This window comes from Pongo pygmaeus, chromosome 18, assembly GCF_028885625.2.
Source record: "Pongo pygmaeus isolate AG05252 chromosome 18, NHGRI_mPonPyg2-v2.0_pri, whole genome shotgun sequence".
Taxonomy (NCBI): Eukaryota; Metazoa; Chordata; class Mammalia; order Primates; family Hominidae; genus Pongo; species Pongo pygmaeus.
Genome location: NC_072391.2, coordinates 86,474,579 through 86,479,794, shown reverse-complemented (window position 1 = coordinate 86,479,794; position 5,216 = coordinate 86,474,579). Strand labels below are relative to the sequence as shown.

The following is a 5,216-nucleotide window of genomic DNA, read 5'->3' as shown; positions in this document are numbered from 1 at the left end:
GCGGGCCAGGGCCAGCGACAGCACGTGTGAGGGGGGCGGGGAGGGGCGGGGCAAGGGCTGAGTGACAGCACGAAGGAGGCCTCTGACGGGCCGAGGGCCGGCCTGGGCAGGGCTAAGGCTGAGTGACAGCGCGTGGGCAGGCGGGTGGGGCGGAGCCTCTGGTGGGCTAGGGCGGGGCCGAAGGCTGAGTGACAGCCCACATGCGAGTGGGGCAGGCGGGGCGGGGCCGGGGCCGAGGGCTGAGTGACAGCGCAGGTGCGCCTGCGGGGCGGTGACCGCACGTGGCTGGTGGGGCGGAGCCAGAGGAGGATGGGGCGGGCGGGGCGGGGCGGGGTCGAGGGCTGAATGACACCTTGTGAGAGTGCGGGGTGGGGCCGGGGTGGGGCCGGGGCGGGGCCGAGGGCTGAGTGATAGCTTGTGCGGGGCTCCGGCGGGCAGGGCCAGGGCTAGGTCGGAGACACCCCGGCTGCTGCGTCGGGAGCAGAGCCAGAAGCCAGGCTGTGGGGAAGGCAGGGTGGGTGCGGCCGGGTCAGGGACCAGCTGGGATTCCTGGCTTCTTCATTTCCTGCTCCTTGGGCCCCGGCTCGCCCCTGCTCCAGGGCGTCTGCACTGCAGTCCCTGCCGGGGGACGCCTCCTGAGCACTTTCTTGGGCCCCTCGCCGCTCTGGCTGCGTCTCCTGCGCCTCCCCGCATCCCACTGAACACTAGGCCCACCCTCCACGCACCTCCTCGTAGCCTCATTTTGCCCAGCTCCTATTCAATATGGAACTGCTCTGGTTCACACGCCTCTGATACCAGCGGGGCTCGTAGGACACCCCCAATTTCCCCAGTCCACGCGCCTCCTCCAGCATCCCCTTGTTCCCCGAGGCCCCCTGCCTGGAGCACCTTCCTTCCTACAGAACTCATTCTCATCATCCCTCAACACCCAAGGTCAACGCTGCCGCCTCCTGGAGCCTCCTTGCCACCTCGGCCAGAAGCCCTCCCTCCTGTTGACTGTGGCACCTGCTCTCCCCTTCGAGACCCCGCCCCCTGGGAGGGCGTGGGTGTGGCTCAACACTTGCACAGGCCCAGCGCACGGTCAGGAAGGTCCTGGAGAGAGGGTGGAGGGGGCTGGAGGCAGGAGGACCCTTTCTTTTGAGCAGGCAGGGTGGGGAGTGGGGGTTGCTGACCAGCCCAGGGCCGGGCTGGGGAGCCCATTCCTCTCTGTGATGGGAGCAGACCCGGTGCCTCTGCTCTCCTGTCGACTGCGGGTGGCTGTGCAGGTGCAGGCACCATCTGTGCACTTGGCCTGCTTGAAAGGAGGCCAGGCTGCCCGGGAGGCTGTCCCTAGCGCTCACTGCTCCAAGATGAGAGAGGGCAGGGAGTCCATCTGCAGACTGGGAGGCCTCTGGGGCTGGGGTGTAGCCTGTTGGGGACCACCGTCCTGCCTCTGTGGTCGGTGACCTCAAAATAGAGGTGAAGCCCTCTGAGTGCTTTTGGTTTTCATCCTCATGGGACTAGTGCAGGTGAGGTAGAAGTGCTCGCCCTCCCCCCAGAAAGAGATCTGGGGAGCTTGCCGTCTGCCAACCCCAGCTCCTCTACGCTTCCACCCTGCACCCACCTTGCTTCAGCCACCTGCCTCCCACCCACCTCAGGAAGAAACGGAGGCCAAATCCCTCCTCCATGGGATGTGGGGGTCTCTAAGGGAAAGGCTAAGCTGGGCCAGGTCCTGGGTGAGCCCCAAATGCAGGGCGGGGCCAGGGAGGCAGCCGGCTTGGCCACTGCAGGAGGGTGTGCTCCCTGGTTGGCGGGCCATCCCCCAGGGGCAGGTGCCCCCAGCGAGGGACCCCACTCCACATGCTCCCAGGGCAGCAGGAAGGTCAGGAGGCAGAAGCCTGGGTCCAGTCCCAGCTCAGAGCCTTGGGCTGGAGGTTTTCCCCCCGGGCCTCAGTTTCCCCTTGTGTCAGAGGAAGGTGGCAGGGAAGGGCTGGGTACCCTGAGTCTGGAGGTCCTGTGCAGTGGGGAGCAGGGGTACATTTTCGGCTGCAGGACCATCAACCCTAGAAGAGCCCTCCTCTTTCTTGGTGGACCTGGAGACGCCGGACCCTCCCTCTGCACCCCAAGCCTCCAGCTAGGACCCCACTCTGGGCCTTCTCCTCCTTTTTCCAGAGTCTGCAGTCCTGAGCCTTTGGGACTCACCCCCATCACTCCTGCCCTCTGCCTTGCCCACCTCAACTTTCCAGCTCAGGGGATGCGCCTCATGGGCGTGGGGTGGGGGTGGGGCCGGCCGAGGTATAGAGGGGGCTCCCTGGTCCACAGCCTCAGTTCCCACCCTATTTCCTCTCCCCAGTATGAGAAACTGGGGGACAACAAACAGGGTCCCGGACCCCCCAGGAGCCTTGCAGTCTTGGATGTCTCAGAGGTCCCCCCACCCCCCAGCCCTGGGCCGCTCCTCCCGACACCGCAGGCAGTATTCCAGGGTGGGCTGAGGACTTTCCAGCTTTCTCACGATAGATGCAGGCAGGTGCCGGTTTTCAGCGGAGACGCCCTGGTGCCTGCTCTGGAGTGATTCTGTAATCGCACAGTGCAGTAACGGCACTTGACCCTCGATTATTAAATTGTATTTATGTAATTACAGTGTATAAATACACATGCACACCCCAAACACTAAGAGGCAGGCGTGATGCAGGACGCTGGGGTTGAGCAAGGTGTGCTGGACAGGGGCCGTATGGAGGCCCAGGGCTTAGGCCAGACACAGCCCCGTTACCGGAAAGGCAGTGGGGGCTGGAGGGCAGGGGTTAGCAGGTGTGAAGGCGGCTCCTACCCAGGATGCAGGGCGTGGAGGGCAGAGGGGAGACGTCCAGGGAGTTTGGGTGGCACCCGACACCAAGGGAGGGGATCCCAGTGTGAGGAGGTCCTGGTCTTGGTCTGGGGGCTGTGTCCATTCCAGACCTGACCTGAGGCTGGGGTGCCTGTGGCAGGGGCTCTGGGGACTCACTCTGCAGGTAGCAACTGCTCTCTGAGGACCCCCTGGGCAGATGCTCTGTCTGACAGGCAGGGCCTGAGGCTGGAGGAGGCCGGGGTGAGGAGACAAACACAGGTGGGCCCTGGCCGGGAGCCATGGGCCATGCCCTTCCAACATTCTGCTCTGGCCGGGAGGCTGCCTGGGCGCTGGGGTGAGGCCGACACCCAGTCCTGGGGCCATCAGAGCACAGACCAGCCCATCTAGGCAGATGAAGGTCCCCATGGAGTGAGTGAGGGGTGGGGAGTGGATCCGGAAGGGCTGGGGCCACCAGCCCCCACGGCCCCTGAGCCCCACAGCCCCTGAGCCCTGGCCTGAGCACCTGTGGCTGGCTTTGGGTAGTGGGCCTTGCAGAGGGGCTTTCGCCCATAAGTTTCCCCGGGACAGAGGAGACGCAGCTGGATCTCGGGGCGTGGAGGAAGCCAGGCAATGTCTGTACCTGGGGCCTTCCTGGATCCCGCTGTGCTCTGGCTCTCTGGACTCAGGGGTGATGCTGCCCCCACATTCAGGCCACCAGCTGCGCCTGGCGGCCACAAGGGGTCAGTCCAGGTGGGCTCAGAGGAGCCCCATCAGGTATGGGGGTGCCGTTTTTGTTCCGAAGCCCCTGACCTCCCCTGCAACACACATGAAAAGAATATTCGACAAGTCTGTTTAAAAAATCTTGGGCATTCAAAACACACGGACAGACAGACAGACGGACATGTTGGACAGGAGGGGCTGCTGGTGGTGGGGGGGTGGTGCTGGCCCTCCTGAGGACCTGGGGACAGCAGGTCCCTGGAGCCTGATGGTGAGTCCTGGCTCTACAGGGAGTTGGGTACAGAGGGATCAGGGGGTGGCGGGCCTGTCCGGGCCTCCCTCAGGCCTGTCCCTGAGCTGGGGAAGTGGGGTCCTGTCCTGCCCGGCCACCCTGACACTGGTCTTGCGTCCCATCCCCCCACAGTGACAGAGGAGCTAACCAGGCAGTGGCTCAAGGCGCAGCCGTAAGAGCTCGGGTGGGCTCAGGACTGGCGGGGTCAGGGCTGGCGGGGTCAGGGCTGGCGGGCTCAGGGCTGGTGGCTTGGTGGTCACACCCACCAGCCCCGGCAGGGGGCAGTGTGGCTCCAGGGACGCCAGTGGAGGCGGGTGGGGGAGGGGCAGCGGGCTCCTCCTATTGCTGGAGGGTCTTCAGGGCAGAGCTGGGAGGGGACGATGGGCCCTTCCCTGCTTCCGTCTCCACGCTGGACATGTCTGCCCACTCCAGGCCGGCCCAGCACTGTCACCAAGCATGGACGCCTTGACTTCCTGCCCTTGGAGCCCCAACCCGGGCAGGGATCAGGGAGGCCAGCAGCCAGGCATGCCCCAGGGAAGGGCTGCAAGTGTGGTCCATGCCCACCTCCCTTCCCCTGGCCCCGAGCACTGGGAAGGGGGATGGGGGCAACTAACCTGAGGTCTCACCTGGCGTTAGCCCTGAGACCACCCCAGCCTCCCCAATGGCTGAGGCGAAGGCGCAAGGGTGGCCAGGCCAGCAGGGACTCCTGAGGTCGGGCCAGGCCCCAGCAAGGCTGAGGCTGAGTGGGCGGAGCTGGCCACAGAGATGGGGACGTGGGACAGCACCGTTGGGGGAACCAGAGAGTGGAGGTCACCAGACTGCTCCCGATGCTCAGGCTTTTGCAGGGATCCATAAGCTGCAACGGCCCCCAGTCAGCACCCTCCCAAGACAGGCTGTGGCTGGGGATGGGGCTGGGGCTGACGGTGGAGTGGCCCACACCCCCCAAGGCCCCTAGAGTCCACAGCAGCCGGGTGTGGTGAAGTCTGACCATCCCCATGGGTAGTGCCAGAGCTCCCAGCTGCCTTGTGAGTCATGGGGGCGGGAGCCTCATTTAGCTGAACCCCAGAAGGGCAAGTGGGGCATGGGTGGCCTTGTCCTGCCCCAGCCCAGACAGCTGTGGTCCCGGAGAGAGTGGCTGTCCAGCCCCCCACACCATGCGAACGCTCCCCTCCCCAGCAGATTCCACCCACAGCAGGCCCATCTCTACGCAGTTCCGGACATCTGTCCTCTCCCCCGCTGCGTGGGTCTGTGTCCCCAGCAAATCCCACCCACGGCAGGCCCGTCTCTACCCAGTTCCGGACGTCTGTCCTCTTCCCCGCTGCGTGGGTGTCTCTGTCCCTCCCTCAGTGCCCCAGGCCTCTGTCTCTGTCCTTTATCCCCATAACTCAACACTGTGACAGGAGGGGG

At 65.3% G+C, this 5,216-nt stretch overlaps 1 pseudogene; it reads right to left on the bottom strand.

Annotated features, from left to right (window-relative positions):
- Positions 1–2,722: 2,722 nt before the first annotated feature.
- LOC129015190 (uncharacterized) lies at positions 2,723–4,843 on the bottom strand (annotated as a pseudogene).
- Between the last annotated feature and the right edge of the window lie 373 nt (positions 4,844–5,216).